Genomic DNA, 14,036 nt, shown 5'->3' on the forward strand with positions numbered 1-14,036 from the left:
CTTGTATTTTGTATTGCTTTATTGCTGCCTTCTATTCTGTATACGGTGATTTGTTTTCATTACATTGTGTTTTACTTGTATTCTACTGTGAATTGCATATTAAAACTTGGAAAGACACACAGTTGCATCTCTTGCGAGTCGCATGCAATTTCTTACCATTCTCCTAGCCTGTTGCGGTTGTGTTCTTAAACACAACTGTCTTTCTAGTTGCCTGCCCCTTATGTTAATTTGACCACAGATCTCCTTCCCTCTCCCCTTTCACTAGCTGTTGTGAGTAAGCACACAATTATCATTTTGTGAAATCACTCCCTTCAACAATTTAAATTTATTGACCATCCCACTGTTTTACATAGAGCCAGAAAACAAAACTGCCCATCCCCTTCCAATCTATTTTGCTCTTTTAAAATGAGTTGCTCTCCACTTAGACAGCTGAAACTTTAATTACTCCCTTTTTATATCTAACTACTTACTACACACTGCAGTGCTTATAGTATTAACCCATTTTTTCAACTTACCTTAAAACATCTATTTCAAGACCAGCAGTTATTGGAGAGCCCACACACTACCTCTCAGTATCCATCTTGGGATTAGTGCTTCTGTTTACTCCTGGTGAGAGAAACACAGGGACATTTTTTTTCCTGGTGACTGCTGAATACCAGAAAGCTTAATAAAGGTTTATTAGGTGACAGCTTGGAATTGGTCCTTATATTCTGCTCCTGGTAAGAGAAGGAACAGAGTGCATTGATTCCTATTTCAGGTTGGACAGTGAGTGTCTGTACTTAATGTTCATGATTGGCCTGGTTGCTATTCAAGGTATCTACCAGGAAAAGGCTACAACTAGCCTACAGACCCTTGCATCATCTGGGACAGTACTGTGGATCACCAAACAGGCTGTGGGATGCTTCTCATCTTGGGATTGGTGCGAACATTTTGCTTCTGGTGAGAGAAGAAGCAATTCAGCATTGTATCCCAGCAGAGTAAAGCTGTGGTGAGACCAGCACTAGCAGTAGCCATTCACGTGACTCTTCTCCTTTCATCATTCTTGACAAGCTAATGCTTTGCTTTCAATACATACTGCTTAATTTGTTTCTAACTTCAGAATATCTGCTTAGTTTATCCTTAAATTTTCAGGGTCTGCGTATTAGTTTCTCCTCAGTTGTTTGGCCGTGCCCTGTACAGACTCAGACACCTTGAGTGACATTTTTCCTGTAAAAAGCATGTTTAAAATTTCTCCAATACCTAGTTGAGCACAGGACAACTAGTTTGCAGTGACAAGCACCATCTTCCAAGTTGCAAAACAAATATCCCTGACTTTGCTTTATATTCTCACTCCAGTTATCTGATCAATAAAAAAAGGATCTTTTGCCATGGATATGAACTTTCCCACTATCTCTGTTATCAGCTTGGTGGATATGGGCATCCTGAGGCAATGAAGAAATTGCCTCATGTTTACTGACAACCAGTTAATTCTCAAACAAACCAATATGGTATATGAGAGACATAGTTACACAATGTCACTAGAGGCAAAGCTCTCACATAAAAGTACTCCTAACGTCAAGAAGGATGTCAGTAGTACACAAGCTGTACCAATCACGCACAATTTAAAGCAGACATACAGACCCACATATGCTGAGGCACTTAAATGTAACCTTCCTAAACCATAAATACTTCCTAGACGAAGTACACATAACAAATACCCTCATCAACCTCAAATGCACTTTTTCAAAACATCTGCATCAACACAGAGGCACATCTCATGCAGCATCTACCTCCAAGCCCATAAGGCAAGCCACCACACAATCCAACATTCTGGTCATTGGAAAAAAAACATCGTGAGACACAGATGTCCCTCTCACCAGGCTGAGTAAGGAGAAAGTTACGGTCAGTTGCCTATCAGGGGCTAGGGTCCACCACATAACGCACGCACTCAAATCACTGGACTGCAAGTACCAGTATGACTCAGTCATAGTCTGTGTGGGAGTAAATGACCTGAGAAGTACCTCCCTAGACTATATGAAGAGACATCATGGAGCTCTCGGAAGGTTGGTATGAGCCTAGCATTGAGCAGCATTTTATTTTCTCCAAGGATGATGCCACAATACAAACAAAAGATTATTGACTTTAATAATTGGTTTAGTTATGGTATCATTCTAAGGAGGGTGCAATATTTGTCAAGAGTGGAAGGAGATGGTCAACAGATCATGCTGCTTTGCCAGTGATGGTCTGCACCTCTCCCCTCTAGGCTTACAAATATTAGCTAAAACATTGTCTTCCCCCATAATGCCTTTTTTAGGCAATGCCAAAATGAAAGTACTGCCAGCATAAATCAAAATCAAGAAAATCTTAAAGTATTACTATAAAGTATTACTGCTCAATGATAGGGGTCTAAACAAAAAAAAACTCCCTAAAAGCTCTGTTCACAGTAAATGCTGATGTCTGTGTGGTCACTGAGACATGATTTAAAGCCGCGAAGAGCACACCAACAGTGCAAGGTTATAATGACTTCCACACATTTATACCAACTACTACACAGACAGGGACTATAGGTGGAGGTGTCTATCTACATTAGAGATAAATATACCTCAAGGCTGGTTAAACAGGACAATACACTTGAGCTGCCCCATGTTCAAATCACCATAAGCAAAATCCAATATCACTTTCTTCCCACCTATATGTCCCTTTCTATGACCCAGGAAACCCATACCATGTATTTAAACTTATTAGAAACACTAACCATCCAACTCATTACCATATTCATGGGCAACTTTAGTTATCCCACTATTAACTGGGAAACCTATACAACACCAAATGTACATAGAGATTCCTGGATTTTGTAAACACAAACTCCCTGAACCAGATAATCAATACACCACCCAGGGGTGCAGCCATACTGGATCTAATCCTCACTAATATGAGAGAATGATGCACACCCCGTACTGTAATGTCTTCCCTGGTAAGGTCAGACCACAAAAGGGTCTTTGAAGTAAAAACAAAACCTGGACCAGCTAAACCTGGAATATTCAGGAACTAGTCTAAGGCTAACCTCCAGCTATTAAGTGATAACCCCAAGCCCCCATATACCCTGACAACACTGCTGCCTATACAAAACTGTTCAAAGTAACCCAGTACAAGCATGTTAGTAGCTGCATAGAGACAGAGGCAGTTGTACCCACCAGGAAGAAGTACAGAACTATCTAAAAAAAAAATAGTGGTGGAATCACAAAATCAATAGGCTGTATAAAAGGAAGAAAACCATGGCAAAAATTAGGAGGTGCAGCACCCAGCTGGATAAAAGAGCTCTCATCAAACTAAACATACATCTCAGAGGACAAATAAAGTCTACCAATGCCAAATTTGAGGTGAATTTGGCCTCCCAGGCCAAGGACAACCACAAGGCATTCTTTAGCTATGTCTGCAAACTCAAAAGGCAATACACAATTGTGTGCAGAGCTCATTGTAAATTGAGCCACCTATACAAAGCCAGAAGATATAGCAAACCCACTGTCCGATAAACTTAGCTCCAACTTTACCCCTCTCTCCTCCTCAGCCTTCCCTCAAGAAATACCATCAAATACAACTCCAATCCTATCATTAGGGAACAGGTCCTTAATGCTCCAAGTCCAAGAATGCCGCATCATTGGGCACAGACAATATCCCAGGATGCCTTCCAAATAGCATGAAACATGACCTATCAGGGCCTCTAAAATTGCTATTTAACTATATCCTCCAAACAGGCTTCATGCCTCATGAATGGAGAACAGCAACAGTCATCCCTCTGCACAAAGGTAGGCCATCTACAGACACTGGAAACTACAGACCCATAAGTCTCACTAGTATTATATGTAAACAAATGGAAAGAATCATCATGGGAATGATCAACAGTGATATAGTAAACCTCCAGACACTGAGCCCAACCAGTTTGATTTTCTCAAGGGCAGATCATGCCTTTTTACCCCGGTGGACTTCTTTAAGGTCACCAAAGTAATGGATGAGGGCAAAATGGTTCACACTGCCTACCTTGACCTGGCCATGGCATTTGACACAAAACCCCACTTGGGCATTGTTGACAAACTCAAGAGGTTAGGTACATACTCACGTCACCTGGTGGATAGCCAAATGGCTCACAGACAGGACCCAGGAAGTTAGAAATGGGGAGTCCACTTCTATAAAGAGATCAGTCGCAAGTAGAATCCCTCAGGGATCAGTCTTTGGACTGCTCCTTTTTGGCATTTACCTCTCTGAAGTCAAGGCCAATGTCAGTGGTCTCTGGCTGACTAAATTTGCAGAGGATTGCAAATTAGGAGCTGTAATTGAATCCCACACTGACACAAATGTTCTCCAGGAAGGGCTGACACAAACAACTGGTGTTAGAGCCACGAGCTAAAACTAAATGCCAAGAAATGCATAATAGTATCCTTTGGGAAGTCATCCACCCCTGGTAAATATCATGTTGACAACACATCCCTTACAGTTGACCCAGTAGTCAGGGACTTAGGAACACGCATAGATATTAATCTAGCCTTTGACCATCAAGTGTCTACAGTAGTGAGGAACTCGTTCTATGTTGTGCAACTTAAAACAACGGTATGGCATCTAAGTCCAAGGAAGTCATTGTTCAGCTGCACTCGGCACTCATCAGACCGGTCATTGGGTACAATGCCCCCTTTGGTATGTACATAACCAGGCATATCCAACAACTGGAACATCAATATAGGTTCCTCACTAAAAGAATACAGGGGTTAAGTAAAATGTCATATGCAGACCGCCTCAAGGCTTTATCCCTGTATTCTGTCTCCTACAGGCTTTTGAGGGGGGAGCTATACCTGACATACAGGACATTGTCACTTCCCACTCTGATGGACTTCCTGCGTATCCGCAAAACAAACAGCACCAGAATTACCCATTCTAAGGACTTGAACCTTGCCTGTGATATAAATAGGACCTGCTGGAGAGACAGGTATGGATTTCAGAGATTACCCTGTCCCTGGCACAGGCTCCCCCCATCTATGTGAGCCAGAGTTCCTTCCTTACCCAATTCAAGTGCAACTTGGAGAACTGGATGGTGAACAGGAAATTCATCCCTGGTTTGGCACCCAAGTCTGTAATGGACACAGGCACTGTGTAAATGGTTCATCTCCCAGGCTGTAGCTTGTAAATGTTTCATCGCCCAAGCCCTTGGTTACACATATCAAGAGTGTCAGAACTTGTCAGAGATTTAGGATGCATGGCTAAGCTTAAGGCCCTTGCGGTCATCAGTCTAGCAAACACCTATGAACAAAGGACAAATATCAGATATTCTGCTTATTTGGCACATTATGGAAATTAGGATATTTCTTATTACACGCATATCTTGGCAAGGGAGCATCGTGACGATACACGTGATGGATCATTTTGAAGGTGACAGTGAGCCACATAACTTGTACACCGATATGCAGTCTGTCTGTTACAGGCGATAAGATATTATGCTTTGTTTAACTGTCAGATTATTATAAATAGAATATTTATCATATGTCTGTGAATATCTCAATAAAACAACAAGTAATCTCGGTGGTATCCCCGAAGTCTCAAAACAACCCATTAAACAAGTATAGTGAGTCCAGAAACAACAGTGTAAGAAACTTCTCTGTGTGGAAGATTTTCAGTTCATAAAGCTCTGCTTAATCACTGTATATTAATCAGATCAGACAATAGTAGTAAAAGTAGCGAACTTAAAGTCATCTTAAGTAAAAAAAAAATATATATAATATATAATTGTACAGAATTACTAAGTATTCAAAAGTAATCCAAGCGAGGTAGGCAGTCTGTTTCCAGTTGAAAATCTTTTATTAAGTACAAAGATTTTCGACTGGAAACAGACTGCCTGCCTCGCTTGAATTACTTTTGAATACTTAGTAATTCTCTACAGTTATATATTTTTTATTTTATTTTGACTTAAGATGACTTAAGTTCGCTACTTCTACTACTATTGTCTGATCCGATTAATATACAGTGATTAACTAGAGATATATGGACTGAAAATCTTTCACACAGAGAAGTTTCTTACAATGTTTTGAATATCTCAATAAAGGAGACTTGCACCATAATGGTTAATGTATCGTTTTAAACCGGACATTCACACAAGCAAATTATTTACAAATTGTGTGGGTCTACATGGTCAGTTCACCAAGATATTGTGAATTGTTTTAACAAAAAGGTAAACATTATGCGTAACATCAGCATTCCTTGGCATATATTTAATAATGACTTGGATGCACACCATCAACATTTGCACCATTGAAAAGATCAGTGTCTACTGAACAACTTTCATATTTACATTTTTAGTCTAGCTCTTATGGTTAGAGAGTTATGAACATTTGTTTTCTATATAGTATTACAAAATGAATTATCTAAACATGAACTCAGGCTGCACTGTTGTTCCTATCATGGAAGTAAGCAGTCAGCATTTTCTGAGCTGCTCCGGACTGAATGAGTTAAGTCCCTCTGTAACCTAGTAAAATGTGACAGGTAATTCAGCGATCATATAGCAAAGGTCGCTGATGCATATACTCACTTTCCTTATCTGTCCAAAGCTCTAGACTCTCTATTAGGGGGATGGACAAATGAGTTCTTTTCAGCTAGCTCCTTTCTTGTGGCTGCCACAACAACCATGGCATTTACAGGGATCCCCTTGGACTAATGTCTATCTGGTGGTGCACTGAGAATCTTGTCCTGGTGTTTGGGAATGGGCTCTATGAAGTCCTACTCTTTCCATGCCCAGTGGCAGACAAGGTCAATAGCTCATCGGCAGGGCTGGGGGATGGTGGGGTAACCCAAGCTGTAGACAGGCTAGATATGAAGACTTCCAGGAACACAGATTCTTTTAAGAAGGGTTCTGGGAAGACCATCCTCCTTTTTGGCACAGGATTTCTAAAATATTTCCAAATGAAAAGTCTTCTGGTGTAGCTCTGGGGAACCCTTCCCCTTCATCAAAATCAGTGTCCTCTGCCAATGATACCCAGGGGAATACAAGTGACTCCTTTTGCACAGTTTTTTTCTGAGGAACCTCTTCACTGGGATATTCTGGAGAAGTGGTGAAAGTACAAATATGATTCTGTCATTGTTCATGTTGGTGTGAATGACCTGAGATGTACCTCCCTGGACTACATGAAGAGAGACATGGAAGAACTCTCTGATCATGTAGCCCGGCTGGTATGACCCTGACCCCCGAGTAGCATCTTGCCCTCACCAAGAATGATACCTCAGTATAAAGAAAAAAATGATCAATTTCAAAAATTGGCTAAGCTTCTGGTGTCATTTAAAGGGGATCCAGTATCTGTCAGCCTGGGACGACATGCTCGACAAGCCACATTGCTTTGTAAGAGATGGCTTGCACCTGTCACCCCTAGGCTTTCGAATACTGGCCAAGGCTCTTGCTGCCCCCATAGTGCCTTTTTAGGCAAGGCTCAAAAGTCAAACCCACCTCTGTAAACAGCACAATTAACAAAAAACTGAGGGTTATGCTACTCAACGCCAGGAATTTAAATCTCAAAATGCACGTGCTAGAAGCATTCCTCAGTATGGAGAACGTCAACATCTGTGCAGTAACTGAAACCTGGTTCAAGGCTCCATAGAGCACCACAGCACTACCAAACTACAACTCATACCACACGTTTCCGCCACATAACACAGACTGAAACACAAAAGGGGGGTGTATCCATATTCATCAAGGATACCTACACCTCCAGGTTAGTGGCGCAGCATGATACCTCTAAGATCATCCATGTGCAACTAACATTGGGCAAATCTGCAATGCAAATTGTGGCCTGCTACTGATCACCCTCCATGATCCAGGACCACCACTCCACCTTTCTGGGGACACTGGAAAACATGAAGGTCCTACCAAACACCCTGATATTGGGCGATTAAAATTACCCTACCATTCACTGGGAAAACTACTAGAGTACAAATTCCCAGGCCCAGCGCTTCCCGGAATTCATCAACTCAAAATGCCCTGGATCAGCTGGTAAAATCCCCTACCAGAGGTGAAAACATATTGGACCTGGTCATCACCAACATGGGCGACAGGTGTTCCACAATGGAGGTCAACCCGTCACTGGTTAGATCAGACCATAAACTAATCACTCGATGTCCACACCCCACCATCACCCCCAACTAAGGAAACCACAGTAAAAACTTTTCTAAAGCAAACTTCACCTTACTTAAGACAGAGGTGGTAAGTTTCGCAGCCCCCACGCTAAAAGATAATGCTGCATAAGATGCAGAAACCTTTACAAATGCACTCTATGAGCACCTACAAGGATGCATGGATCGTGACATCCCTAGCAAAACCAAGACTCACTCCTCTAAGAGAAGGAAACCAGTTTGGTGGACCCCTGCAGTAAACAGGCTATACACTAGGAGGAAACTAGTTCAGAAAAAAAGCAAATCCCAAGAAGGAAAGACATCCCTGATCAGTATCAGTAAGAAACTGAGGTCCATCCTGAAATCATCCAAGGCTAACTTCGAAAGAAAAATAGCCAAGGATTCAAAAGATAACCACAAAGCGTTCTTTAGCTATGTTAAGAATCTAAGTGGCAACTCGCAGATATGCACTGAACTAGTGCAAAAGAGCACAAAATATACTGAACCTACTGATATTGCCAACATCCTAGCAGATAGATTCACTGCAAACTTCACCCCCCCTCTCACCTCCAAAAGGGCCCACAACAATACCGGAAAAGTGTAGTGTCCCAAAAATCACAGACGCACAGGTGAAAACAGCCCTTTCAAAAGCCAAAAACACAGCGTCAATAAGACCAGATGGGGTCCCAGGCTGCGTCTTGCACAAACTACAGAATGAACTAACCCCCTACCTAAACACAGTGTTCAACCTCAGCCTCTCCACAGGATATGTGCCCACAGAATGGCACACAGCAACAGTTATTCCTCTCCACAAAGGAGGGGCCACAACTGACCCTGGTAACTATCGCCCCATAAGCCTGACTAGCCTGGTCTGCAAGGCTATGGAGCGCATCATCATGGAACTCATTAACAAAGACATTGGGAACCTCCAAACACTTGACCGACCCAGTTCGGCTTTGTTAAGGGCAGATCATGCCTACTAAACCTGGTTGACTTCTTCGAGAAAGTCACCAAGGCCATAGACGAGGGAAAGGTGGTTCACACAGCCTACCCTGACCTCGCCAAGGCTTTCGACACCATTCCCCTCTCAGATATTACAGAAAAACTCACCAGCCTGAACATAAACCCCTACATCATGAGATGGGTTGCCAACTGGCTTACAGACAGAACTCACATGGTAAGAATGGTGGGCTCCAGGTCCAACTCTAAGACAAGTGGTATCCCACAAGGGTCAGTCCTGGGACCCCTACTGTTTGGCATATACTTCTCAGAAGTACAGGCAAATACAGGAGGACTATGGCTAACCAAGTTTGCCGATGACTGTAAACTGGGAGCCATAATTGACTCTCTGGCTGACACGGACATCCTCCAAAAGGTCCTTACTGAGACGGACACTTGGTGTCAAAGTTATGGCCTCAAGCTAAATACCAAAAAATGCGTAGTCATCCCGTTTGGAAAAAACAAAACACCCACGAATTACCACATAGGTGGCAGCCCCCTTAATACAGAAGAGGTAATAAGAGATCTGGGGACCCAGGTAGTTAGTAATCTCTCCTTTGACAATCATATTGCCAAAGTAGTTAGGAAATCCTTCTATGTGGCCCATCTAATTACTAAAGGGTTCACATCTAGAAATAAAGAGGTTATAGTGCCCCTCTACTCATCACTCATTAGACCCATCATAGAGTACAATGCCCCATTTGGGATGTACCTCACAAGGCACTTCCAACAGCTGGAAAGACCACAAAAGTACTTCACCAAAAGGATTACTGGCCTCAAACCTATGTCCTATGCAGCCTGAATGAAAAAACTCTGGCTGTGCTCAGTGGCATATCGCTTACTCATAGGTGATCTCTGCCTGACTTACAAAGTCATGTCCAACTCAGAATTGATGGACATGGCTCCACCTAAAGAAATCCAAGTCAATGCGAGCCACGCGCTCTAATGAGCTAAACCTCGCCACAACAATAAATAGAACATGCTGGAGGGATAGATTCCTGTTACAGAGACTCCCCATGCTTTGGAACAAAATTCCAAATTACATCAGACAGAGCCCCTCACTAACACTCTTCAAGAGAAACCTTGACGAGTGGATGGGTAACAGAAAATACACCCCTGGGATCACTTCATTGGCTCTGCTTGACAGACGATCAGTTAATTAATCAATGGGGCGGAGAAAGCAGACACACTCTGGCTAGGCTTATAAATGCCCTCGTGCAAATAGCCTAGTACCTACCTCAACCTACCTATGAAAGGGGAAGCCCCTGTGCAGAGACTGTCTGGAAGCTTTTACAGTTTGGCTGTCCCTGTGGAGTAAAATTATGAGACTTAGCAGTCAAATTGAAAGAGGAAAGGGAATAGGATCTGAACAGATGATACCCAAATAATCCACTGGAAGGGAGAAAACCCCTTCCACTACCTCAAAGGCAGAAGGTCCAGGAGAAGTGGAAATCAGCCTCACTTGAGCCGAAGCTCTCAGTAATATTCCACTCACTCCAGGTTCTGCCTCCGAAGAGGGAATTGGACCCAAGCTGTCCAACGCCAAGGCACTGAGTGGAAGTGATGGCTCTGAAACCCTCGGATTTGACATCATCCCCGGATCAGATGCTTTGGCTTCAAGAGTCATTCTGCTCTGAAACCCTCTGCGTTGAATGGAGCAGGGAAAGAGTCGTAGACAAGAAAGGCAACTTTCTTGGGTCTGACACATCAACTCTCAGAATCTTCAGATTTGACAGCTCCAAAACCACAGGCCGGATCAGAAAAGGAGTCACTAAATGGTGTGAAGTTTGCAGACTCATGGATCCAATGGGGGAACGAGTCTGAAGGACTCCCATCTGGACTTGAGCTCTAAGGAACTTTCGCAAAATCCTATCACCATCATACTCAGAAAGACACTGGGAAGACCTGATAAAGCAGGATGCTGAGGGGGGATGAGAAGTCTTTTTTTGGAGTGTCCTACAGAAAAGGGGGCCTCAATCTTGGAGAAACCAGCTTCAGAGAGAAGCATGGAGACCAGATTTCAGGAGACCTACTGGGCATGCGATCGGAGCCAACAAAGTCAATCTTTTTTACCTTAAGGGTAGTAGGATCCAATCAGGTTGGATCAGAGACATTTTTTTATTTTTGATGGTGTCTCCGAACTATGAGTTGATGGAGATGGGACAGGGGAGCGTTTTCTAGACTCCCTCATCTCCAAAGTCTTCTGAGTTCTCAAGGGCATTTGAGCCCCTGATGTAGAAGGAATTGCAGAAGCAGCAGCAGGCAATAAACCTTTCAAAATTAGCTCATTGCACCCATCACTTACTGCCCTGGTGTTAAAACCTGCATAGATTTCACATGAAATCTGAAGGTGATCAGGGCATCAAAAATAAACACACTCCCTGTGGGCATCAGAATTAGGTATATTAGGCCCACAAGAAGTGCATTTCTTGAAACTGGTAGGTTTGTCTACCATACCAGAATATTACATCACAAACAAAAAAAAAAGCAATTTAGAAGAACAGATTTTTTTTTTTTGTTAAGAAAAGAAAGGAAGAAGAAAATACCACAATGGTATAAAGAGCATCTCAGGAGAGGTAAAAAAAAAAAAAAAAAAAAAAAAATAAGAGAAACATTACCAACGATGGTAGGATAGAGTCTACACTATGCAACTGAAAAAGACTAAACTAACTAAAAAGGGTAGAGAGGAAGGTCCTGAAGAAGAGAGATATTTAGTTAGAAGACAAAAAAGATAATATCATTCACAAATAACTGCCTAAAGCTCGAGAGGCAAAATCCTGACTGATCGCTAGAGCAGCAAATGAGATGCGAGGTAAAGCAGTGACCAGTGGCATTATGGGTAAAGGGAAGAATTACAGAGAGTCAGATCCTAGAATGCAAAAAGTGGCCGAGTTGGATCCGAGGAACAAAAAAAATGACAACATAAGATCTAAGTGGTAAAAGGGAGGAAGCGCTATTAAGATACAATTATTATAAAGAAAATAACTTTAAAAGGTTATAGAGTTGAAAAGGTTATAATGAAAGTTTTAACCTACAAGAAAAAGTTGCCTTACTCAAGAGTATACAGTGACCATGTCCGTAGGCTAAGGTGGCAAATTAGATCTGAGGTTATGTTAGTGCATTTTAGTTACAGGGAGGAGCTTGAGAGTTTCAGTGTTCCATGAGCTTGAAGAATCAGCTAGCATTAAAAATGTTTGATGATATGAACGTTCGATTATATGGAATGTTTCCCATTCATGGTGCATAAATCACCCAAATAAGTTGACTATGCCTGCCCTATTTCTTCTGAAAGGTTAAAATACTCTTAATTCTCATCTTTTCCAAAGATGACATTTTCAAAATAAATACAATAAAAAAGGAGAAAATCTGTGCTAGTCTACTGAGAAAAAACACTGGAACAAAGAAGTGACGTGACACCCTTTATTGGACCAATATAGGTTTTACAGTACAACTATCTGAGCTTTCAGACTAAGAATAGCCTTTGTCAAAGGCTACCAAGTTATTTGTTTTTATACAAAGTGCTTTTAATACCCACTTGTGACTCAGTGAATAGAAGAGAATTCAAATATTCTTCATCACTGGCTTAGGCAAAGATTAAAAAAAATGAAGTTTAAGAAATAATCATAGTGTGCAGCTTGGATGTGGACTACTGCCAAAAAAAAAAAACAAAACAAGAGAAAAATACTGTGTGTGTGTGTGTGCGTGTATGAGAGAGAGAGAGAGAAAGAGTATTTGTGTGTGTGTTTGAATGATAAACTTTGAAGTGCCATTTTGTGATCACATTCACCAAAGAGATGTTTAAGTAAAATCACTATACATTACCAATGGGAATTAACCACAGGTGGAAATCTACTCGGGTGGCCTGACTTTCAGAGCTCTCCAGACAACATAAAAGGTACTACAAATGAGCAATCACCAGATACCCCCCAGCCATGAAAAAAAAGGTAGCTCCTTAGTAAAACCCAGCAACTCAAGTAGCAAGGTGGCAGGAAGCTAGTACAGCTAAAGTGATCATACTCAAACTACTGTTATGGTGAGTACAGTCATAAAACTGTGCTATGCTCTTCATACTAAACATTAAAAGAGAACCGCACCCACATACTCAGACATGTTCTTTTCATCATGGTTTGGTGTTTCCTACATTTTAACACCACTCTGGGACTATTTACAGGTTTTTAAATATTTTTATATGTAATTTCTGAGTCTCACCACATGGGGTCTGGCATCTTGAAATAATTCTGATTGTTTAGTCTGTCCCATAATGCAGTGCTTGTCTGTAAAAAAAAAAAAAATATGTCATGTATGCCTGTTTCATCCTGAAACTCCTTGTCCTGTCACTGCATTGATTTTACATGCATACACTGCTGTCTTTCAGTCAGTTTTAAGTAACACTTCATGGCATTCAGTGACTACTAAAAACACAAACAGTCCAAATGCCACAAAACAGACTTTCAAAGTGCGTTTTACTGCTACTACTTTTCAGAATGGCTAAACTGCATTTTTTTGTGAAGCTTGAATTGTACTATTTGAATCATCTCCCATCCCCCTTCACACCCAACTTCCCTTGCTGTCAAAGTATTAAGGGTAATTTGAGCTATCACCTGTTACTGACTGTCCACAGCAGGTGACTTGACTCATGTATTGCTTAACAGTTATGCAACTATCTCTTGCTGTCTTCACTCTACAGTATCCAAAGCAGACAATATATTGTACATTGTATGTTTTGTATATAATGTATACTGCCTTTGTTATTCTAGCTAGAAATTTATGATAAGATTGTATGTCTGTTTTTTTTTTAAGTTATCATCTTTCTATATATGTAGATTGTATTTAAATTTCTTCTGTATGCGGAGCTTTTCTTTCTGGGCCTCCACTGAAAATGGGCATTTTTTGGCCCAGTGGACCATCCCGGCAAA

The 14,036-nt window shown here is 41.5% G+C and overlaps 1 protein-coding gene across 1 annotated transcript in view; it reads right to left on the reverse strand.

The window, feature by feature from the left end:
- Positions 1-14,036, reverse strand: part of MASTL (microtubule associated serine/threonine kinase like) — a 1,083,009-nt gene that overhangs the window by 552,933 nt on the left and 516,040 nt on the right. The window lies entirely within an intron of this gene.

Source organism: Protopterus annectens, chromosome 3.part0 (assembly GCF_019279795.1).
Source record: "Protopterus annectens isolate FY-2018-M chromosome 3.part0, PAN1.0, whole genome shotgun sequence".
In the NCBI taxonomy this organism is placed as follows: Eukaryota; Metazoa; Chordata; order Ceratodontiformes; family Protopteridae; genus Protopterus; species Protopterus annectens.